We start from the raw sequence: 25,457 nt of genomic DNA on the forward strand, positions 1-25,457 counted from the left end.
CCCTCCTGTGCCCAGTGGCATAACAGTAGAACTTTGTTCATCCAAATAAATATTAGATACAAATTATCCAGCAAAGTCATCCCTTATATTCTGCCTGTTTCACTATATTTTTCCAGTAGGAGAAACCCCACTTTTATAATTGAAATCAGTGAGGAAAAAAAAAGTAAATGAAAACTTGAGGTTTTGCTAGAATTTATTCCCTCAGGTAAGAGTCCTGCCTGTAGAGCCACTGTGACTGACTGAAAGAATAGACCCACTGAGTATGAAAAGAGAAACATTTTGGAAAATGTGTTGCTACTCCAAGTTTTATATAGTAGCTAACAATGTTGAGTCTCCTTCTCCTGACTTTTTAATCTTCCTGTTAATTTAACTCCAATGAGGGTACTATACAGGGAACTTTTTGGCTAAAAGGGTCTGGCCTAGGAATCTTTCCTGGTTGCTGAGAAAAGTATGAAGTTATACTGGGGGAAGAGGGAATCTTGTAATTTAATTCTCTAAAAAGTATGCTTCCAACCAATGCAAATTGTTTTATTTTTTTTTAATATTTATTTATTTTGAGAGACAGTAAGAAAGAGAGAGCACATGAGCAGGGGAGAGGCAGAGAGAGAGAGAGAGAGAGAGAGAATCCCAAGCAGGCTCTGCACTGTCAGTGTGGAGCCCAGCACCGGGCTCAATCTCACGAACCATGAGATCATTACCTGAGCCGAAATCAACAGTTGACTGCCTAACCAACTGAGCCACCTAGGTGCCCCTGTTTTATTTTTAAGCCATCTTGTAGTAGTACCCTTAGAACTGCCAGTCTTGCTACCTTTAACATTTGTGCCTCTGGTGGGATAATCTGAAATAGAATAGGCCACCGCTGTGCCCTCGTCCCATTTAACTTGTCCTCAAAATTGCACCAGTCTTCTCTGTTTTCGGTCCAGGATGTGTAGTCAGAATTCACTTTGGCTGAGCTGAGATTCTTTATCACCCTACTTAAAATGAGCATAACCGTATGTCCCCGTTTGCCCCAGAGATCCCTAGTTTATGTCTCTTGTCTCAGTGTGATTATTAATAGTGCTTCTTTTCGATCTTGAAATGTCCTTCCATGGACAAGAAATTATATGGTCCTCATACTTTTAACTGTGAAATCAGATGCATGTAATGTAATAGTCACAAGTCATACAACAACACACGAAGTTTGAATGACTTAGAAGGGAGAATGGAAGTTGTCAGAATTTGGCAGGTTAATCTACCAGCTGTGAAGGGGAAGGCAGAAATAGCAACTTGCTGATGTGTTTGAGGAAGATTGATGGCACAGAGCTGAAGCCCTGGAATGACTTTTAGCCTTGAGTTAGACATTTATCTCAGATTTTTGTTGAGTGCCTACCATATGCCTGGTGCCACGGGGAGCAGTGGTGATACAGCAGTGAATGTGAGAGACCTGGCCGTGTCCTCAGAGACCGACAGGAATTATCCAGTCTGGCTCTGTCCAACCCACATGAACAGGTCACTATAAAACTTTACTTAGTAAACCAAAGATGTTGGCGTATGTTCAGACTGCGTGAATATGTGCAGACTCTGAACATGTTCTCATAGTCTCTAATCTCATAGTCTAACGTTGCTACTTTATGGGATCGTAAACTCAGGGTAGTGTTTCTGTGTGAGGAACCACCTGTAAGAGCTTGTGCCCCACTAAATCGGTTATGCATCTGGAGTGGCTGATACCTGCCGTGCTAGTATCATAGCACTTCCTGTCGAGAGACATCAGAATGTCTGTTGTGATACACCTGAGAACTAAACAAACTGGTCATTTAGTTCCCAAACCACTCAAATCGTCCAGTGCTTATAAGAAATCCTGACTGGGGCACCTGGGTGGCTCAGTCGATTGAGTGTCCGAATTGGGCTCAGGTCACAATCTCACGGTTCCTAGGTTCGAGCCCTGTGTCGGGCTCTGGGCTGACAGCTCAGAGCCTGGAGCCTGCTTCAGATTCTGTGTCTCCCTCTCTCTCTGTCCCTCCCCTGCTCACGCTCTGTCTTTCTCTACAAAATAAATGAACATTAAAAAATTTTAAAAAAAGAAATCCTTACTGATTTAGAATTACTTATCCATGATCTCCCATTGTTCTGAAACACAGCCGGTAAAAACCAGGAAGTGGGTACCGGAGGCTCCTGAGCAGCTAGAGCAGTTGTGACAAGGCCTGTTTTGGAGGAACACATAGGATCGGGAGGGCTAAGCCAAGCACGACAGCTTTGGGCAGGCCAGGCCATGGCCAGGACAGCTGGTCAAGGTGGATGTGGTCAAGCAAGCAGGCCCAGGGTCTTGCTGTAGGGGGCATCAAGCCATCTGGGAGTTAATGGAGAGAACGTATGCGTTCAAAGGCGGCTTGAAGGACAAGGACGAGGGTCCAGCTTACTCCTGGTCTACATGAACGCGGACAAGTCTCTTATGAAACCCACGTATGGACCGTAGAATGGATTCAGGTTGATACCAGACACGGCTCTAAGATTCTTAGCCATCTGGTTTTCTAGTGCGCGGTTAGTACGGAGACGAAGCTGATGAGCTGTCCTGAGCGAGACAGTCCGGCAACGAGGCTGGCATCTAGTGTGGGCGGGAAACAGCAGCAGGCAGTAACTGGTGGTAGCATCACATTGTGAGCAACAATAGAAGTCTCTTAACGAAGAGCAAAACCCAGCCAGAGGCCTTGCATTTTGCCGTGTCCAAATACGCCGCTGAACTGGGCTTACATTCCGCGTGCAGATTTGTAGTCCCGACAAAATTATCTTATGTGGAAGATCCCATTTCTCAACATTGTAGACAACTGAGATTTAATGTTTATTGTAGACAAGGAGTCGTCTGTTTTCTTTCCAAGTTAGTTCACACAACCACAAATCCATATTTAACTCTGAAGCCTCTATTTCTTTCTTGGGGTTTTTTTTTTTCTGGTTGATTTTCAAGGGACCAGTTTTTTAATTTTAGGTATAAGAGGGATGTTGGCTATGGCCTTGACTTTTTCTTGCATGTGTAGAACATTGAGTCCCATCATTCTTCCTCTCAACACCAAATGGCTTTCTGAATGTGCACTGCTTAGTTGTGTTTTCCATTTGAAAACACTTTGAAGTTCTTCCAGTGTAATTAGGAAAGTTTATTTTTGTTGAATGAAAACAGTAGCAACAACTCTGTTTTACTTGAAACTAAGTGCAAAGATGGCGTCCTGTAAAACAGGAGGTATTAGGTCCTGTTAAAAGCACATGAGCCTTTGAGGTTGATCTCATTCAAATCCAGTGGCTCCCACCGAAGAGCGTTGAGATGGCAGGGAAGGCACCTGCATTGTCTATGCCCAGATTCCCTCATGTGGAACAGGGATTCCACGAACAGTACCTTCCTCAGAGAGCCATTTGGGGATTGCGTGAAATCATGTATGTGTAGTTTTAGCACGGTGCCTTGTATGTACTTGAGTACTCATGACTATTATTTTATTCAGATTTTTTTTTTTTCAAAGGCTCCTACATGCTATAGATTTAGATCTCTTTAAATAACGTTTCAGGAGCCACTTTTTCTTCCTGTTCACAGTGTGTCTGCCCCAATCCCCACCGCATTGTCAAGCCACAAGCTGGCGCTGACTTGAGGGAGCACAGGAGGTAGAGAATCACTCTGATGCCCTTGGGCATGAGGGTTCTGGCCCATAAGGAAAAGCCATGGAATATTCGAGAGATCAGTGGATGACAGGGACAGGTACATTCCACATTACCTGTTAAAGGAAAGGAGCTTAGTTTTTACTTTGAAAGATGAAAAAATACCATAGCAAACTTTAATTTTCCCTAAAAGTTCACTTCTGACCTTCAGTAACCCTATCAGGAAACAATCACTTTTTCCCCCTTAGGTCTTACACTGCTCTAGACTACAATTCTTTGGGTAGACATTTCATTTTTCGTTTTACGTCAGCCTTATAGTTTGTTTGATTCTGTTGTATGTTTTCCTATCTGAGGAGCAAGCAGAAGGCATCTTATATATATTGGATTCGATGGTTCTTCAGGAATCTAAATGGGAAATGGATGTGGGTCGTGTTCTGACTTGTTTCCAAAGTCAGCTCTTAGGATCCCCATTACTCTCCAGGACAGCTGACCAGCGTCCCCTTAGCGGGGAGAACACTTGGCAGTAAGCAGTTTATGAAAGACACTTTTTTGGAAAGCCCTGAACATTCCTTATACTCCCCAAGGAAACTTTATTTAAAATTACCACTCTTTATTATACTTAGCTAAAAATATTCATCCCATATCGTGCTAAGTGCTCAATTAGGTTGAATATTTACACATACATTAAAACTTAGCAGTGGCTATATTTACAAAGTGTAAGGGAGCACTTAGTAAATGTACTGCTCCCTTTACTGGAAGTACCACTCGACTGTGGAAAGGAAAGAGTGGTAGGATTGTACAGGTTTGTGTTTGGGGTGGGAAATTTTCTCTTTTCTTTCTTTCTTTCTCCCTTCCTTCCTTCCTTCCTTCCTTCACTTCTTTCTTTCTTTCTTTCTTTCTCTTTCTTTCCTTCTCTTTCTTTCTTTCTTTCTTTTTCTTTCTTTTTCTTCCTTCCTTCACTTCTTTCTTTCTTTCTCTTTCCTTCCTTTTTCTTTCTTTCTCTTTCCTTCTCTCTCTTTCTTTCTCTTTCTTTCCTTTTCTTTCTTTCTTTCTTTCTTTCTTTCTTTCTTTCTCTTTCTTTCTTTCTTTCCTTTTCTTCCTTCCTTCCTTTCTTCATTCTTTCTTTCTTTCTTTCTTTCTTTCTTTCTTTCTTTCTTTTCCTTCCTTCCTTCCTTCCTTCCTTCCTTCCTTCCTTCCTTATGATATTGCACCTTCCTTGTGGAATGCACACACAGGGCCCAGAGGAACAGGGAGCAAGGTTGGAGATAATGAGAGGGCAGAACAAAGGGCAGGTGATGGTGGGTGAGGTTGGGAGACAGGCTCAGTAACTCCTAGGACTCCAGGGGATGTGGGATCTGGCCGAGAGTGCATAGGAAGATGGGGTGGCCGTCGGGAAGGCTCACTGGTAGAGTGTAAGCACACACTACAATAAAGCCTGGATGGTAGGGGCTTGAAGGATGAGTGGAGCATAGGCTACGATTTGTCTAATGTCAGCTGAAAGTCTTCTCTTTGTATTCTTCTGGAGGGGAATAGTCACTTGGGAGGGAAGGAGGTGGTGAGTTGTCTGTGGGAATTCTTAGTATTCTCTATGCCTGCTTTCCAAATTATACTTTTTAGCTCTGATCGCTCTAGTTTGGGGCAAGGAGGTCATGTATAATTTTCACTGAGTTTCCTAACAACCAAAGGTGGGAAGTGGCATTCTTCTGTAACACATGTCACAGCCAGGGTCTGGACTTTTCACTGGCAGCTGGGGTACAGTGGAAAGAGCATTGGAAGACTGGGGTTCAGATCTGACCTCTGATACCTACCTTGCACCATTATCACACCTGAGCCCACTTCTCATTCATGAAACTGCCTTAACACCTGTCTTCCCCAAATGTGAGGATAAAAAGTGTGCAGAGACCTTGTTCTAGAGACAGTCCTAGCGTATGCTCTATAAATGTTCCATTCGCAATGTCACCTGTAATGAGACCATCATCACCAAGGTTTTAGATATTTATTTTATTTTATTCATTCATTCATTCATTCATTTATTTTGAGAGAGAGAGAAAGAGAGTAGGGAAAGGGCAGAGAGAGAGAGGGAGAAAGAGAATCCCAAGTAGGCTCCATGCTCAGCCCAGAGCCCGATGCGGGGCTTGATCTCAGGAGCATGAGATCGTGACCTGATCCGAAATCAAGAGCCAGATGCTTACAGAGGAGCCACCCCGGGCACTCCATCCCAGAGTATTCTAAGTCTTAAGGGCTTAGTAAGAAACCATTCATTCAGCAAATAGCGCCTACCTGCCACATTTTTTAGGCACTTCAGTAGACACTGGTTCTACCACGGTGGCAACATACACATCCCAGCCTGAAGTTCAAAAAAAATGAAATTGACCTAGTGCCCATTCTGTACTGGTGTGGATGGTGTTACACAACAACAAAAAGATTTATAGTTTTTTTTAAACTTTTTTTTTAACGTTTTTTATTTATTTTTGAGACAGAGAGAGACAGAGCATGAATGGGGGAGGGGCAGAGAGAGAGGGAGACACAGAATCGGAAGCAGGCTCCAGGCTCTGAGCCATCAGCCCAGAGCCCGACACGGGGCTCGAACTCACGGACCGTGAGATCGTGACCTGAGCTGAAGTCGGATGCTTAACCGACTGAGCCACCCAGGCACCCCAAGATTTATAGTTTTTAACTGCACATATATGTATGTATACATATACATTTGGCTTCACACAGTAGAAGTTTAACACTCTCAGAGCTATAAAACATCTGACTGTTGGCTGTCCTGGAGGCCAAGTGACCAGTTACCTACAATGTCTCCCCACCCATTCTCCCCTACAGCTTCTGTGCTGTCCCTGGTGGTCTGTGTGGGGCCTGCCTGGATCAGCATGTACGGAAACTTCCTGGTTTTTTCTTTCCAAGAGGTTGACGTGCACACTATGTGCCCAATTTCCTCCTTACTCTCTGCTTGTACTTGTGCTAATTCTAGTGATAACAGCCTTTTGCATATACACACATTCTCTTTATTTGCTTCTGTTCTCTCTTTCCCATCTGAGGAGAGTAAGCACATGGTGGCCTCCCTCCTAGGCATTTCCCCCAAATAATTTTCTGGTGCCTGTGCCTAACACTACGGTGGTTTTATACTTGATAGGGGATTGGATAAGATACTAGTCCCATATCCATAAAGTTTATAGGCTCGTAGAGCTGACAGTTTATAAACCAGGAGCTATAGGACGAGACAGACAGTAAATGCCAGAACATGAGACTTTGTCTACTATTTTTTTTTCAGTTTTCAAATGAAAACAAAAAAAAAGCATTAGTATAGATTTTCACATTTTCTGCATTATTATTTGAAATAGTACAGAAAAAGGAAAAGTTGTAACTATTAAGAATGAGCGCATATTGGTAATCAGTTTGGCTTTAGGTCTTGTTTTATTTGTTCACCCGACAGATAATTGAGTGGCCAGGCACTGTGTTGGGTGCTAGAGAAATTAAGTGCCGTCCTCCATTTAGAAGCTCCGAGCGTAATAGTAACAGAAGGCAGGAAAGCATGGAAACCAAATATGTACCCAGTGTGTTGCATGTGACTCCGTGGATCCAGGTCTGGCGGCTAAGAGGAAGTCGTCCGAAAGGCTTCATAAGGAAGGTTAGTCTCCTGCGTTTTGAAGATGGTAGAGGGTGTGATTTTACACAATGAACCCTGTGGGGGTGTGGGGAAACGAGCCTCAGAAAACCAAGTGAACCTCGTTGGGAGGGTGAACGCTTGTGGAGTCTGCTAAGGGAACACACACACACACACACGCACATGCACACACGGGAAATTGTATAATTTTGAGAAAGGAATGATATAAATATAATGTGATGGCGATTCTAAATGTTTTTTCGACTTTATCCGCTAGGGTAGGAAAGATTAAAGGCAGGTCTCGGTTAAACTTTTTTAGGAAGTCGAAACATTTTTTCAAGACGCGCTGCTTATTAACCCTAGATGTGAAAAATTTATAAAAGGCAAAAACTACGATGCTTCATATAACTGAATCCCAGGAAATCTTGGCTCTGGACCTGAAAATCTTGAAATAAAATGTTTTCTGGAACATTAATTGGAAGACAGCTTGCTATCACCAAATTGTTAGTCTGCGGTAGAAACTCAAAACTGCTAACAGATGCCTCCTACAGATTTTTAAAATATGGAATTATTTCAGCCAGCTACCAAACCATTGATCTTTGTAATTTTTTAAAACCATGAAATATGCATATAAATCTACATCACTGTTCAACTGAGAAAAAGTGTTCCTCTTTGTACTATATACCGTAGACGTCTGATTTCCAAACTGAGATTTGCTCGGATTAGAATTTAGCTATTTAAATTAACTCAGGAGTTTATCTAAAAAACAATTTACATTAAGTATTTTTAAAAAATAGAGTTTAAATTTTAGTCCTCGACTTCTTCAGTCATTAATTAACCGTGTAACCTTGGACAGGTTCCTTAGCATGCCTAAGAAATGCCCAGGTTCCTTTAAGACCATGCTTCTAATTTCGGCCCTTGAGATTCGTACAATGCACATAATAATCTATAGATGTTGGTGAAATATGTAGGAGAACTCCCCAATTATCACATTCGTTAGTTAACGAATTTACTAAGGCCTATGGGAGCGGGCCCACTCTGAGCCCATCTACGTGAATCATATTTGCTCCCAGGTAGAAGTGAGATAGGGTGGGGGAGGAAAACAGAAGGCCTTTAGTTAGACTCCACTCCTGGACACTGCTCCAGTCAACTCAAAATGGGAGCGCAGGGGGAGACATTAGCTTTTACTCCCCGGTGGGGTAAACAGCGGAGCCCTGAGTTAATACGGACCTGCCACACCCCTCGCCCAATCCAGCTGACCAGGTGCCTCTTTAAAAAAATAATGTATCTCTCTCCTATTTTTATAATAAAAATGCCAGTCGTGAAGCCCCTTAACTTTGCAAAACTTCCCTTTTGTAATTTTTTTTTTAACTTTTGCTAAATAGTAAAGAGTATCTGTCCCATTGTACAGATAAAATTGTGTCTCAGAACACGCGGATTCTATTTTTATTATTATTTCTATTTTAAAAGTCATGCAAGTAATGCATACTATAGGAAAAAATATAAGATAGAGATAAGTATGGAAACAATAAAATCACCTAGTCCTAAATTTGGGCATTTTTGTTTGTTTGTTTTTTAGAGAGAGTATGCAAGTGGGCGAGAGGGGCAGAGGGAGAGAGAGTATCCCAAGTGGGCTCCACACTCAGCATGGAGCCCAGCACGGGGCTTGATCCCACAACCTTGGGATCACAGCCTGAGCTGAAATCAAGAGTTGGACGTGAAACCAACTGAGCCACTCAGGTGCCCCAAGGCATATTTTTTATTCCTAAAAATAAAGAAGATTTTTATTTGCCATATAGAATCTATGAGTATATAGAGTAAAACTTTGCAAAAAGAAGGTTTTCACTACTATTTCACTGAAACTAACATAATCTTATGTCAACTGTACCTCAAAAAATATAGAGAGAGGGGCGCCTGGGTGGCGCAGTCAGTTAAGCATCCGACTTCAGCCAGGTCACGATCTCGCAGTCTGTGAGTTTGAGCCCCGTGTCAGGCTCTGGGCTGATAGCTCGGAGCCTGGAGCCTGTTTCAATTCTGTGTCTCCCTCTCTCTCTGCCCCTCCCACGTTCATGCTCTGTCTCTCTCTGTCCCAAAAATAAATAAAACCGTGGAAAAAAAAATTTTTTTTTAAAAATGTATATATAGAGAGAGATCACAATAAAAAATGCAGGGGTGCCTGGGTGGCTCAGTCGGCTAAGTGTCCAGCTCTTGATTTCGGCTCAGGTCATGATCTCATGGTTCATGAGATTGAGCCCTGCGTCAGGCTCCACCCTGACAGTGTGAAGCCTGCTTGGGATTCTCTCCCTCCCTCTCTGTCCCTTCGCCCACTCATGCTCTCTCTCCCTCTCTCTAAGTAAACACTTAATAAACTAAAACTAAAAATAAAAAATGCAGTTGGAAAAAAAGAATGAAATAGTAGCTATAAACATTGGAAAAGCAGTAGTTAAATCATCCTCTTAAAAAAAAAAAAAAAGGAAAACTTTCTAGAGAGTATAAGACCATGTAGGTTGGAGGAAACACCTGAGCCCTGGTGTCACCCAGAGCTGTGCTTTTCCTATTTTGCCACTTGCTCACCAGGTTGCTTTGGGCCACAGGCTTAATCTCTCTGTATCTCTCCACAAAAATGGGGATAATGATGCCTGTTTGTCCTGGGCGCTGATGGGAATCTATGGTAAAGGCACCGCGTAAAGCGAGCGGGTAGCTGTTACCCTAAGTATGTGGCCGTGCGTAATACTGGCATCGAGCACGTGTGGCTGGCCTCCTGCTTGAACTGTGACCGTTTTGGGAGACAGATTTCAAAGGGCTCAGAGATAAATTCAGGGGGGAGGGTTTCAAAAAGGGAAGCGGACACCGGAGGGCTAATGAACTCAATAATGTAATCCAGCTATGATACGCAAAGTGACACCTAGTCCCGATGAAGGGGAAACAAGGTCTTTGTGCAAACGACAGTTCTGGGGAAAGATGCACGGTCCAAGGTGGCCAGGAAAAGTAGGGCAACGCTCTAGGAAGCCAGCCAGGAGGCTACAGGTTGGTTTGAGATGATGTGGCTTATGTAAAATACTGAAGACAGCACCAATGTCTTCTACATGTTGCTCAGGGTGAAAACAGTGAGGAAGGGAGAGTCCCACGGCATGGGGCAGGGGCAGGGGGCAGGGGGCAGGGGGCGTTACATTAACAGACAGAGCAAACACTCGACATAAGAGGGAAAAATCTAAGGAAGGTCAGACGACAACGAGAAGACCCCCGTTATTCTCACAGCGGCCCAGGCCTTGAAAAATCACATCGCTGCGAACCAGAATTTATAGGTTGACCTCAAAATTGCTGCAAAATCCAGAAATTGTGGGAAGCGAGAAAGGATTCCTGTGCTTGGAATTTGCTAGGCGGGCGGATGTTTTGATTTTCAAGGAAAGAAGAAGGTAGTTTCCTAGAACTACAGGCCAGTGGACTTGTCATCATTCCCAGCGTGATGCTAAAAAGAGTTAATTAAAAGGTTTGTCAGCTATTAAAAAGGGATTCTGTGTCCCACAGAACTGGCATAGGTTCACTGAGAAGAATTCCTGCCAGAAGTAAGATTGCAGCTTTTAAATAGGGTGATTTGATTGATCCATGAAAAATGTTGTAGATGCTCTGTGTCAGGATGCGAGGAAGGTCTCTAAGAAAGTTGCTAAAGATCTGTTTAGGGAAAGGATGGAGAAATCAGGCCTGGATGGCAGTGCAGCCGACTGGCTCGTCCCCCACTGCCCCCAACCCCAAATGCTGGCTAGTGCACCAGTGTCAGCCCTACAGGCGGGACCGTAAGGATGGCCCCCAATCGCATAGTAGAGCACGGGGTCGGCGGGGGGGGGGGCTGCCAACCCTCTCTACCTGCTGTTGCCTGACAGTGTGAAGCAGAGACAAAGCCACAGCCTCGGTCACAGGGAGGAAAGCAAACTCAAATGGATAAAGAAGAAGCACCAAGATGAAGTGAGGGGGGCAAGGGACGAGGACAGCCGGGAACAAGGAGTCACAGGCTGGCACGCGGGGCCAGCGTGGACAAGTCTCCAAGAGGAGGTTTCAGTGCTATGGCAGCAATGTCTACATTCTGAGTGCTCTTGCAGATCTAAAGAGGCAGAAATGGGACACAGATGTCTAACCTCAGCTTGCCTTCTTCCATTTCCCTCCTACTGATTTGAATGAGGAAATGGATAGCCTGCATGCTGATTAAACCTACGGGTTATATGAAGGTGGAAAAGAAAACTAAAATGTTGCGTGAGTTCTGTCCCTGGGTCCAGAGAACTTACTTGTTGCAAGTGTGAGATAAAGCGATGCTGCTTAATAGTAACCCGTGAGGGGGGCGCAGGCTCAGTCGGTGGAGCGTGCGTGTCTCGATCTCGAGGTCGTGAGTTGGAGCCCCATGTTGGGCGTAGAGATTACTAAAAAGACAAATAAATAAAACTTAAAGAAAGAAAAAAAGTAACCTGTGAGGAAGAGACAGAGTCAGACTCACGTGGCTGTCAGACACCAAGGAGAAGGCTCAGGTGTCTACAGCAGCAGAATCTGGTTCTCACTGAGATGGGTGGTCATCCTTGACCATGCTGGCCGGCTCCACACAGATCACACTCCATCTGAAGGTTCAAATTCAGTTCCAGTTTCCATACCTTAAGGGACGTGTTTCAAATGTGTCCCTAGGAGAATGATCCAGATTTGGGGGAGTCTGTATAAGGCAGATGAGGATTCATATACTCACGTTAGAGAATATTTGAAGGGTTTTATGACCACTGGCTTAGAATAAGTGAAGTGCGGTAGAAAGATTGGACTTACCCTTTGTGACACCAGAGGGCATGGATTCAGGCTTCTTAGCCCTCAAAGGTGTCCCAGAAGAAATGGCAGCCTCAGGAGAGGCCCAGCCCCTAGGGAGGCTCCCTGGACAAAGGCCACTTTCAGGGGTGGGAGACAACCCAGGGATCCAAGTGGGCATTGGTCTGAGACATGTAAGCCCCTTTGGACTTGAGATTCTGTGGTTCTGACTCGGTATTCTATATTTCTGTGTGGTTGTGGTTGCTCAAAGCATCACGTGCAAATTCTGAATTGTTGCTATAGAAGATGTGGCTATTTGAGATGGTCTCCTTTTTTTGGGTGTGTGATTCAAGATTAAAAAGTTTAGTAGGAGCACCCGGGTGGCTCAGTCGGTTAAGTGCCCGACTTCAGCTCAGGTCATGATCTCACGGTTCGTGGGTTCGAGCACCCACGTCGGGCTCAGTGCTGACAGCTCAGAGCCTGGAGCCTGCTTCGGATTCTGTGTCTCCCTCTCTCTCTCTCTGCCCCTCCCCTGCTCACACTCTGTCTCTCTCTCAAAAACTAAACATTAAAAATTTTTTTTTTTTTTAAAGTTTGGGTTATCTTGTAGAAAAAAGGCATCAGTTTCAACCTGGTTCATTCCCTGATTTGATCATTACCCTTCAGGGTCGAACCTGATTGAAATGAAAGGTAGAAGCAGGTGAAATGAAACTGCAGAATCTAATTTGCATATCGACCCTTCTGGATGCCAGAGAGCAGCACACATTCCTACACGTCAAAGTGAGCTGTGGATTTTTACTTAATTCTTTAAAAAAAACCAACAACAACGCTTTTCGTTCAGATAGGTAGATTGTTAAGGATAGATATTTTGATATACCTTTATATCTAAAACAGAGTATTTATTGTTGTGGATCTAAAAGGAGGTCCTTCCTCAGAACTTTGGGTGCTAAGTCAAAGGCACAGTGTCATTAACTATAACTGTTAAATGATGCCAAGGTTCCTGGCTCCGGTCAGTGCTGCCGTGACCACAGCCAAAGAGCAGATATTTGCCCTTGTCCTTTTGAAAAGAGGAAGGGTTCAGGAGCCATGGGGGCTTTATTTCCCGTGTGGAGACCACAATCCAGTCCGCTAGTTGCTCTGAGCGGGGAATGTTGGTCCAGGTGGTGGTCACACACACATGCCTCCCGACTCCTCGTGGACACGCTGGTAGGACACGAGGGAGCTGTTTTCCTGGTCGCAGGTGTCCTTCCTAAACACAGTGTGTAAACGGCATTACGGTTGATTTCCTGGAGATGGTCTGTGTTCTTAAAGGAGGTGGCCGCTTCCTTACTGAGGACGCTGGTTTCCTGTGCTGCAGGGTTCGCCTGAAGGCTCCTTGTTGTTGGCACCGAGTGGCTCCTACCCGTGCTTTGCTTTGAGAATGTCGGGTGACCATTTCCCCTCTTATCCTCATCTCCTTTCTCTCAATCTCAGTCTCCCTCTCCCTCTCTCTCTATCACATACACGCATACCCTGTCACATTTCCACACTCCTCAGATTCCCGCACATTCCGTCTGTCTGAATTTAGACAAAGCTTTGAAGAGCACCTTGTCTACAGCAGTGCCCACCCTCAGCCTCCGGGACCGTCTTTCACCTACTCCGCTTGCATTTACAGCACACTTCCGTCCACTTGCTTTAATTCTCTTTCTGCCGGCATGTGAACTGCCCCAGAACAGAGGCAGTGCTTTACCACCTCTCTGTCCCCAGCTCCTGGAACATCTCAGGCATGTGGTTAAGCCCACAGTAATTACCCGCTGGAGAGAAAGGAGGGAACTTGCAAAGGGAGCATTCTTATAGTCAGGAATAAGTAGGTAAGGATACACATCCTGAAAAACATCTTCAGTTCTAGCTTAACCATGTTGCTGTGGAAATGAACACAACCTGTTATGTTGGCTCAGTGTCCCCGAGGTACCCACACAGTTGACGCCCTGGTAGGGTGCTGAATAAAATGCAGCACACCCAACTCAATTAAATTTCAGATACATAACAAGTGAATTTTAGTGTAAGTTCTGTCCCATGCAATATTTGGGACACACTTAATACTACAAGCTATTTCTTCAGTGTTTTCATTTGCTACATTTGGCAACCCCATCCCCTGGTTCCCTGATGCGTATTGATTTGCCAGAGTTTAGGATGTTTCCGTGTTCTCTACGGTTTTCCTAAAAGAAATCAGCTCTAGTGTCAGCCTTGCCCTCAATCTGTGGCCCCCACCGGTTAGAGCCACGGTGCACTCAGAACCTTTGTTCAACTGAAATGGATGCGATGAACGCTGTTTACGCAAGAAACCCCTTAACTCATCCTCCCTTTCTCCCACTCAAGAAAACACGGAACATAAATGATAGTGACTGTGACAGGGATAACCTTGAGTCCTTTCAACTTCTTATTTAAAAGAAATAATTTGCAGATTTGCACTTGATCATTGGCACTAAACCCAAGAAATTACTTGAGACGCTCCTCTCAGCTAACTGCCGACTGACCCTGAGATTGAGGATGAGTGGCTAGAATTTAGTGGTAAAAGATGAGGGTTGTGGATTTTATTCACTTCAGAGATGTGTTGCTTTCTTTGCAAGAGAAAAAGTATCTCGGACCCAAGAGGACCTGTCTAAAGAGACAGAGACAGCAGAGTAAAGGGCCTACTTACCTCACTACTAGAAACACACCCCCAGCATGGATATCATGTACAGTCGGTTGGCAGTTTCATTTTCACATGTAGCAAAACAAAATTGGAATCCATCTAACCCCATCTTGATGCGGAGGGCCATTTAAGTAGTTGTAGTTAAAAGCTTTTTGAGAACACAAGGACTATGTAAGTGAGAAATGGGTACAGGCGTATCTCAGCGATATTACGGGTTTGGCCACCACAATAAAGCACATATCACAATAAAGTGAGTCAAAGTAAGTTTTTGTTTCCCAGTGCATATAAAAGTTATGTTTATACTACACTGCAGTGTATAAAGTGTGCAAAATAGCATTATGCTTTTTTGGAAACAGTGTATACTTCATTTAAAAATACTCCATTGCTGGGGCACCTGGGTGGCTCAGTCGGTCAAGCGTCCAACTCTTGATTTTGACTCAGGTCATGATTCCAGGTTCATGGGATCGAGCCTTGCTTTGGGCCCTGCACTGAGCATGGAGCCTGCTTGAGATTCTCTCTCTCCCCCTCTGCCCCCTCCTCTGTTCGCATGCACACATCCTCTCTCTAAAATAAATAAAATAAAAATACTTTATTGCTGAAAAATGCTAACCATCATCTGAGCTTTCAGCAAGTCATAATCACTGATCATCGGTCACAATAACAAATATAATAATAAAAAATTTGAAATATTGTGAGAAGTGTCACAATATGACACAAACACAGGAAGTGAGCAAATGCTTTTGGAAAATTTGCACTAATAGACTTGCTTGACACAGGGTTGTCACAAACCTTCAATTTGTACAGAACACAGTATCTCTGAAGAGCAATAAAGCGAGGTGACACCAGAATATCTTTTTTTATTTTATATCCACCACCAAATGTTTGGTTACTTAACTGTAAAAAAAAAAAAAATTGCCCAGGCAGTTTAAGAAATATAAAAGATATATTTGGGTATATTTGGAATAAACCAAAAATAAAGAATATATCATGTATCCACTGAAATAATTTTTTTTAATAAATGTTTTTAAGTAATCTCTACACTCAACATAGGGCTCAAACTCACGACCCTGAGATCAAGTCGTGTGCTCTACTGACTGAGTCAGCCAGGCTCCACTCCACTGAGGTAATCTTTAAATTATTACTTTGAGATATAATTGAGGATTGATACACATTTTGTAAAATGTTTATTTATTTATTTTTGAGAAAGAGAGTTGGGGAGGGGCAGAGAGAGAGAGGGAGAGAGAGAATCCCAAGCCGGCTCCACGCTGCCAGTGAGGACCCCAGGTGGGGCTCAAACTCATGAACCATGAGATCATGACCTGAGTTGAAATCAACAGCCGGGCGGATGCCCAACCAACTGAGCCACCCAGGTGTCTTAATACACATTTTTTTTTTCTAAAGACAAACCCTAACATACTACCACTTCTAAATTGTAGCTTGAGTTTCATTTCTTTTTAGTAAATAAGAAATAAATGAGTAGACATAGAATTTATTCGGCTCCTTTGCTGGTAGTCAAGTATCTGTTTTCAACACTTTCAACATCCCTGACGAGTTAATATAATGCAAACAAAAGAGTGACATTGAATGCCCGTCTCACTGTCTCACCCGTGTCCTCCTACTTAGAACTACCAGTCGTGCATTGCCTCCTTCCCTGCGGCATGACTCCGTGCCCTGTCCGCTTGTGGCCTTGTGGCATGTTAGTGTAAGTCCAGCCACGACTGTGTTAACCTTGGACAGTTTCTCCGGCGTGGCACTCTATTAAGCATCCTGGGAGATGTTCCAAAGAGTGAGCTATAGAATGTGAAAAGATGTGTGACTTGTCATAATTCCAGAGGGAAAGAAAGCCAGACATTTTGACAACATTTTTGGCAACTCGATTCTCTGGAGATGATTTGCTCGCATGCTTTTTGCTGGCAGCTTAAACCCAACAGTGGGTTCTCGATGCAGAAGAGCCCTTTGTCAGACCGGGTTTATCTTGGAGCCTTGCAGAAGCTTCCTATCACCCGGCCTGCACCAAGCTGGAGCCCTTGTTGGGGGATACAATGCAGTCCTCTGTTGCGGAGACATCACCAAAAAGAGGACAGACTTCGGGTTCAAATGTAGGCCCTGCCTTGCAAGAACGGTACGGGCTGAGAGGGTGACTTAGCCTCTAGGAGCTGGTGTCCCCCTCTGTGAAGTGAGGTTAATGACGGCTGCTTGAAGGTCAGGAGCGGAAGTCAGGCCCTCATTCCCCCCACTTCGTACTGCAGTGATAAGTTTGCAATCCCTCTGCGGTCCCCTTGCCAGGATTTGCAAAGGCTTGCTAATGAGCTCAAGCAGTCACTTAAGGAAAAGGATAAATAGTTAAGCGCAAGGTTGTCCCAAGAGGCAGGAAAAGCTTCTTTGAAATCGCCAGAGGCCAGGGAGGACACAGGCTTTTGACCGTGTTAAGTGGCAGGTGGTTGGAAAAGTAAGTAGCAGTTTTTTTTGAAGATACAAAGGGACAGTGGAGGGGCGCCTGGCTGGCCCAGTCTGTAGAGCGTTCAGCTCTTGACCTTGGGGTCATGAGTTCATCAGGTTCACTGATACTGCTTAAGATCATTGTAGAACAAGCCTTTCCAAACAAAGGTTGTATATGTTAGATCAGTGGCTTCCACACTGTATCCCAGAGGCCGTGGGGTCCTGTAAGGAACCGGGCAAACCGGCTTCTAGCCAAGCGGTGGACACAGTGGACTCTTATAGCTCGGAACTAGGCAACTACCTATAAACTCATGCTAGAGTCCCATAGCACTCCTGACTCTGATATGGATGCTTGGAGCTTTTTTTTTTTTTTCTTTTCAACGTTTATTTATTTTTGGGACAGAGAGAGACAGAGCATGAACGGGGGAGGGGCAGAGAGCGAGGGAGACACAGAATCGGAAACAGGCTCCAGGCTCCGAGCCATCAGCCCAGAGCCCGATGCGGGGCTCGAACTCACGGACCGCGAGATTGTGACCTGGCTGAAGTCGGACGCTTAACCGACTGCGCCACCCAGGCGCCCCGATTGGAGCTATTCTAAGCTGACTCGTGGCATGTAACAATCTATCATTTTGCTAAGGCACAGATGTGAATAACCTTCCCTGCAAGGCGAGTGAGCAGGGATGTGTCACTTTGCTGGTGAGTTGGCCCCATTGACCGCCACCATCGGGGTCTCCAGCCAGCCTTTTTCTACTCATTGTTGCCTACCTGTTTTAGGGGGGAAATGACATACTGTAATGGGATTTGTAATCCGGGGGTCTGGTAACATCTGAGAAGTGTCGCTCACTAGTGTCTAAGGTCTTCCCACTCTGGGCAGCTGGATGGAATGCGGGTGGGACGTGGGACGTGTCCTGGAATGTTCTGTGCCACATCACCTCGTCAGCACGGGAGGGAATTCTGTGTGGGGTACAGAGGCTGCACATATCAGCTCTCAAACACTGCAGATGAAGAGTTTTTCTTATCCCAAATCCTGGTCAAGGCTTCTGAGAATATGGTCGTAGAAAGCCGCCCATATTTTTTTAAAAAGCCACATCCTGTTCGATTTTTTGCTTTCATATTTGCCCAGAACAGATATTCCCTGACATTGTGCTGTTTGTAGAAGAAGAGTATCTATCAGTGGCTCATTAACTTGGGTCATGTTTGGAGTTCTCTGTGAGCTTATTAAATAAGACGCTGTGCCTTCTTGAAAACTATTATTCTGCTCCAAAAAATAAAAAGACATGCAGTTCAAGTATATTGTTTCTCCCTGACCTCAGAGTTACTACTCGGTGCACCGAGGGGGCCTCGGTTAAAGCCAGGCTGATGGCTGTTGACCGTGGAGTAGTGGGGCCAAGTCCTGTCCGCACTACGGTGTAGGTGTGAAGATGACCTTGGCTGTTGCATTTGCCACCACTGCAGGGTGCTCGTTCTGTGGATGTGGAGCCCTAGCACCATCTTGGTTACTTTACGTGCCCTTGAGACAGACGGAAATGAAGGCAAATTCACGCAGTTCCGATAACTAACCAGACCGCGTGAGCCCATTCACTAGTTCTGCCCAAGCGGGCAAGGGGAGTAACAGTCTCTCTCTCTCTCTCTTTTCTTTTCATTTCACTCACTTAACCTTCTCATGGTTCTTTTAAGCAGCAAATTCCTGATTTTAAATACCTCTTCTAGATAAACAGATAAAGCATATACAGATTAAGATAAAGTCAAGAGCTGATAGGGACACAGTGGAGTCCTCCAAGGTGGGGGAGGGGGCCGTGGATGAGGCAGGCTGGGTCCCCGGAGGTACTTCCGGCCACCTGTCCCTTCCCTCCAACCCTGGGGCCTTGCTCCTTCAGGGCTCACTGTCCCACAGGGCTGTGCGTGGATAATCCTGTCCTGAGAACTCCAGTGGTCACTGTTCCTGGGGCTATTTAATGGCAGCCAAGAAAAGCGAGTGGCTTGTCATTTCTTTGACTACAGTCACGTCAATTCTTCACCGTGAATTCAGTTTGCAAATTAGTTTCTGCAGCTATTAAAAAAAAAAAGAAAAAAGAAAAAAGCATCTGTTCAACTTGGTGGCCATATAATCTCTCCAGTTCAGTTGTGACGACAGCTGAGGACACCAGATTGAATTTGCTTTAAGCAAACTGGATATATGAAAATTGAAATTAAAAAAGAAAAAAAAGGATGATTGTTCACTTTTCAAAAACGTTTCTTTGCCTTATGAAGAAGGTTAACCAATAGGATTTCTTTAAACGCCAGTTTTTTCCCAGTACTCTAAAAATGAATTTACTTACTGCCCTGTGTTTCTAGAGCATACTTTATGCGTGAAAGTGGCATGCCTCTAGAAAATATTAAAAGTCTTTTAAGGTTAACTTTTAAAATTATTTTTAAAAAGCTGTTATCTGATGGGTTCAACTTTACTAAATGAATATTAATAGGTTTTGCTCCAGCCTGGGAGAGAGGAAGAATACATCCCACTACTGACCATTTGAATGGGCCAGATTGAAAAACAAGGGTAGTGCATCATGTGACCATCACGTGACAGTCTCTAGTCTTGGAAACCCAAAGTTGAACCTTTTAACCTTTAAGCTAGAAGGAGAGCTGGCCTAAAGCAAGCTCCCATGGAAAAGTCATCAGCATTTAGCATCAGCCTCTAGCCTGGGGGTCTCCGTGTGGTTGAGGTGATTTCACTGCCAAAGGAAAGAGTGTCACAGGGCTGTTTTTTATTACAGAAGGTCTAGATGATTGAAGGGTAGCCAGTAGACCATCAGACTTGCAGGATGGCATTCAGTTGAATTCCCTTTCATTCCTTCTGCCCTTCCCTGAGGAGCCATTGAGAAGCCCTGTGCCAGGGAGGGGCCCTGACACAACAGCAAAGCCAAATCTCGGCTTGGCTTGCATGGAGCCTACGCTCTGGTCAGTCTTGAGGCTCTAGAATGGTGCCTTTGATAACTTGCTCTTTTCCTCTTTCTCTTTGTTCTTTTTCATCTCCTCGCCCCACCCAAGTGCAAGGCATCAGGGTGTCAAAGTGCAGACTTACCAGGGCATCTGTGAAATGTTAACACGGATGCTTTGTTTTCCTTTTATCTCAACAAAGGCAAAGGCTTTGAAATTAAAAAAAAAAAAATGTATATAAGTGCCCTGATTCCTAGTTACTTGGGGTGATTCTCTCCTGCAAACAGGAATGGCCCTGGGGGAGAGAGAGAGAGAGAGAGAGAGAGAGAGACTGCTGAGAAGTAAAGAGGGAGGAGGGGGGTGGTTTCATGGTTGGGGGAGGGTGAAGAAGGGAGGAACCCTGACTCCATAATAACCAGAGTGTGTGGCCTGTGGGATTACTAACGCCCTGATCCATGAAGAAGGTGAGGGGCTCTGGGCCTTTCGTTCACTTTTTCAGTCGGTCACAGAGGCAAGGACAGGAGAGAGAAGATGATGATGGGAGCCGAGCTCTCCCAGGGATATGGACCATGGGAGACCGGTGACGGGGCCTTAGCCGCTTGCGAAGGACTCACAGAGTTGCTCCTGTGACCTAACAATGGATGGAGCATCTCTGCTCTCCTCTGTGTCGCCAGGGCTCCCTGAGAACATGGGTGGCCGGGAAAGAATCCATATCCCTCCTGCCTCCTCTGTGACAGACACTTTCCACACGGCCCCTCCCTAAACCCCCACAGCTAGCCTTGGTGCCGGGATTAATCCCTGTTGTACAGGTGTGCAAACTCACAGTAACCCAAGAATTCCCCCCCCCCCCCCATAAGAAGCAGAATCAGAGATGCAAGCCTGATGGGTGGGTTCCAGAGTGTACCTTAAACCGTGTACTGAACTGCTTCTCCATAAATGAGCTTTGCTAGAAGGGTCTGCCACACCCTGTGTCTCCATCCCACCAGCTCACATGAGAGTGGACTTCACCACCAGTGGAAACAGCTCTGTCTGTGATGGTCCAGAAATCTGTTATATTTGGACCATTCAAAAGTCCGTGCATTCGGACTTTTTGATCATTCATGCCAAATGGCATAATTTTCCAGGACATTCTGTCTGAGATATTTGAATGAAATGAGTGTGGGACATCATAGGACATACAGCGTTTTAGAGGACAAGAGATCAGAGTGTCTCCTAGACTCCCAATCTTTGTGTACCCTTAGACAAATGGGAGACCTCTGAGCTTCGGTTTGTTAATGTTTAGGATGAGAATTTTGTGCCCTGCAATTCCTAAGTTCTGTTTTAGCACTAATATGGTGGTTCTTTCTGTTGTGTTGGAATTAACTATGCACAAAGATTGTATGCACAATACATGTGTGGACATGATGTGATCTCAGTTTAATAAAGGAGCCCTGGGTATCCCCCATCGTGGAAATAAACTTCCCCAATAGGGCATAATTGCCTTTATGTTATTTAAATTATTCTTACACTCCGTACTTGGAAAGACAAGACTTCATACTGTTCTAATCTAATGGGACGTGGGACGTTGCTCCACACATTTTAAGTAGGTTTTTAACTACAGAACAATGAAACATTAGCAAATGATGTTAGAACATGTCTGCACACACTGATACTTTCCGATCTGTGCCAGGCATCCTGCTCCCATATGGGCTGACCAGAAGGATCAGCTGGACGAGGCAGATTGGGGTCTGGCATCCCTGAATAACTCTGGCACTTGCCTTTCGACGAGGCAGGGCAGGCTGGCTGAGGCTTGGATCTGAAAGTCTGTTTGCAAGGACCTAGTTTTCTTGGTACCGCTCCATCACCTCCTTAGTTAGCCCACTGGTGATGAATCCAATGCATTCGTGCCAGAACAGATCACACTCTGGGCAGGTTTTCTGTGGCTGGCTTCATAATCTCACACCTCCTCCTTGTGTAAGCGAACAGGGGAGAGGAAGGCAGTGAATTCTGATCGGTCACTTTGCTGATCACTGGCAATTCTGCCGGGGAAGAAATGAAGGAGATTAATTAAAAAGGGGTCAGAGCCTCTCTGTAGATTCTCTTTCTCAACTGTCATTTAGAAATGATTCTTCAGGCTTTAGGCCATTTCCAGCCTGCTGATTTGGAAATCAGAACACAATTACTTTAAGGGAGTAAAACGTGAAATAGACCACGAAGCCTTTACCATGGAATTAAAGTTAGGTTGATTTCTATTTCTCCATGCAGCTGCCTCGCCTGTCGTGGGCTCTCTGTGGAGATACTCTGCCTGGTCCCTCCTCCTTCTCTCTTCTGCGACACCTATAATTGACCTGGAAGCCTGGCTCCTGTTTCTAGAGCAGGGTTTTTGCAAGTAAGAAAGGATATAGCTGTTTGGGAAGCAGGTGTGCTTCCCTGCTGTCCTTGTGACCACCGGCCCTTCCTCAGCAGTCCCGCACGTGGGTCACAATGTGGGGTGGCCGTTGGCATGTCTGGCACTTCAGATACCTGGGGTGCAGCAGCTTGTGAAAGGAAAGGCATAAAATACTTGGGGTCAGGCACACTTAGCCTGAGGTCTGTTTCTGCCGCCCTGGAGCCGCGTTGTCTTGGCCAGATAGTTTCATTAGTTCATTAATTAAAGAGGTCAGGTAACCTCCTTGAACCTTATTTCTCTGGTTTGCAGCGTGGGATGCATGAAACTGATTTGCAGGGCTGTTTGCACAGATGGAGAGGGCCACGTGTGTAAATTACCCAGAACCAGCAGACCCAAGTGAGTTACATCTGTATAGGGACACCTCTAAGTCCATTTGCCTTTATTATACCAGCTTTATAAAAGAATAACTGCATTTCAAAATTACGTTAAAGCAAAGAACATCATCAGTGGCAACTTGAGCTGCAGAAAACGGGTTCTAGAACTTTTACAGTTGCTGTCGACTATTAACTAACTCTCATCTCCAGGCACTGCTGTGTCTCAGTTTATTTATTTAAAAAAAAAAAAATCAGTCGCCTGGGTAGCTCAGTCAGTTAAATGTCCAACTTCGGCTCAGGTCACGATCTCATAGTCTATGCGTTCGAGCCCCGTGTCGGGCTCTGTGCTGACAGCTCGGAGCTTGGAGCCTGCTTCGGATTCTGTGTCTCCTTCTGTCTCTGCTCCTCCCCTGCTCATGCTCGCTCTCTCTCTCAAAAGTAAATAAACATTAAAAAATTAGGGGCGCCTGGGTGGCTCAGTCGCTTAAGCGTCTGACTTCAGCTCAGGTCACCATCTCACAGTCCATGAGTTCGAGCCCCGCGTCGGGCTCTGGGCTGATGGCTCAGAGCTCGGAGCCTGCTTCCGACTCTGTGTCTCCCTATCTCTCTGCCCCTCCCCCGTTCATGCTCTATCTCTCTCTGTCTCAAAAATAAACGTTAAAAAAAAATTTTTTTTTAATTAAAATAAAAAGTCATCTTCTGTGCCATATTCTCATTGACAAGTGGGCGTTTTGGCCTCCTACTCTTTTCTGTGAAATTATAGCCATTATTATGGGGGACAGTGACGCACATTGGCAGCTGCTAACAAGGAGTGCGCTGGCTCTTTAAGGAGTTTGGGATAAGCCACCCATGCGGAGTGTCTGCTCTGGGGCAGACCTGTAGAGCAGCTGGGTGTCTTTTTTTGTGACGAGGCTTTAGATGAAGGAAGCGGCTTATGTTGCTAAAGATGGGGCTGCACAGCACGTCTGCACACTTGGGCTTAGTGGTCCAGAACCCAGAAGACGCCAAGACGGCACACACAGTGAATGCAAAGAGCAGGAGCTCTTACCGCCGCCGTGGCTTTGATTTCCAGCGCTGCTCTTTGCCACGTGACTCTGGGCAAGGCATTTGTCCAAACCCCAGTCCAAGCCTCTGTTAGGAGATGGTTCTATCTGCTTTGCAAGGTTAGGGCTTCTTCATAAGTCACTTAATATGGGAGGGGTCATGGTAGCAACAAAACTAGGCAGAAGAGATGAATAATAATAATAATAAATAACGAATTCATTGATAACGCAGTGTTGCTAGCCAGAGACAGCTCGTCGAAAAGATCGAGCACTGGCCGGGGAATCAGGACCCGGTTTTCATTCCCACTCAGTGGCTCGGCCACTCTCGTTCCCACGTGACGCTGGACAAGCTGCCTAAGCCCTCAAATCTCAGCTGCTTCACGTGTAGGCTGGGTCCCCCTTTATAAGAACCAGAAGGTTCATAAATGTGAAGGCACTTTGATAACTGCAGCAGTCTCCAAATACAGGCCTTGTGACCATTATCTCTACCTCTGAATTGTTGTTTGCATGAGTACTTGATGTTTACTTTCTGCTATCCTCCCTCTTCGGTGATGGACCATTTTACGTGCTATGAAGCAATTCCGTCAGGGACTTAGGATATACACATCCCCGAAATCCACCAGCATAGAAATTTTTGCCAGAATCCCATAATAAATTTTCTTCCTCTTTGCTTCTTTCAAATGTTTTTGATAAGACAGAAATCTTTACTTCTCTTTCTTGGCAACAAAAGACACAGAAATTGAGCCTGTGTTGGTGTGTATGTGCATGTGTTAAATAGATCATTCTTGTATGTCCCCGCCCTACAATTTGAGTAAATTTGTGTCTTTTTCGTTTTATTCCCCGGTGTGGTCTCGGTGCCTTTTACCACACAGTTGCTGATTTGCTCTGTGACAAGCCTATCCTGTTACAACCTGGCAAATCTTATCCACATTTAAGGAAATGGCTCTGTCCCTGTAGTGCTGTAGCTACTGATAGTCAAAATGAGCGTATTTTCATTGTCGTTTTCTCTCGAGTAGCTTTTAAGTCAGCATTTGAAGGATGAATGCACTAGCGAAATACTTAGAATAATCTGAAGCAATAGATACCTTGGTGCCTATTTTGTTTTGTGTGGAACGTTCACACATTTCACAAAGTTGTGTCTCCCCTTCTGCCAAACACACAGTAGAAAGATGAAACAATTATTCCGCATTTTTCTTAGCACACGTAACAACCAGGATGCCTTCAAAAATAAATATAAGATAACATACATAAATGGTTGTTTTGGCATCGTCTAAGTTTTACCGACCACAGAGGCAAAAAGATCAAATTGTAATTATTAAATATAGTTTGTCAATTACTGAAATGTATCATTTTGTTACTAATGGGAACTAATTGCCTGAAGTTTCCAAATATTTAACCTAATTCCTGGTTGTACCTAGGGCGTCTATGAGAGTTCCATTAAACTTTCCAGCCCCAGTTCATTCTCATTTTAACAAACTATGGTGAAGTAATTTGGCATAGTGGTTGAAAGCATCAGTTTTAGGGTCAGACTTCCTGTGTGTGGATCCCACCTCTGCAACGTGTACCTTGGTAAAGTTACCAGTTATAGCTACTTAAACACATCCACCCAGTTGAATTTTATGGCTATGTAGTATGTTCTTAC

The 25,457-nt window shown here is 44.7% G+C and overlaps 1 protein-coding gene across 3 annotated transcripts in view; it reads left to right on the plus strand.

Moving 5' to 3' along the window:
* SCAF8 (SR-related CTD associated factor 8) overlaps positions 1-25,457 on the plus strand; it is a 198,071-nt gene that overhangs the window by 133,075 nt on the left and 39,539 nt on the right. The window contains exon 21 of one of the 3 annotated variants that reach the window (XR_007152313.1): positions 7,052-7,246. The exons of the other annotated variants lie outside the window; for them this stretch is intronic. The gene's annotated coding sequence lies outside the window, so the exon portion shown is untranslated. The remainder of the gene's footprint in view (positions 1-7,051; positions 7,247-25,457) is intronic. 3 annotated transcript variants of the gene reach the window in all.

This window comes from Prionailurus viverrinus, chromosome B2 (assembly GCF_022837055.1).
Source record: "Prionailurus viverrinus isolate Anna chromosome B2, UM_Priviv_1.0, whole genome shotgun sequence".
NCBI classification, from domain to species: Eukaryota; Metazoa; Chordata; class Mammalia; order Carnivora; family Felidae; genus Prionailurus; species Prionailurus viverrinus.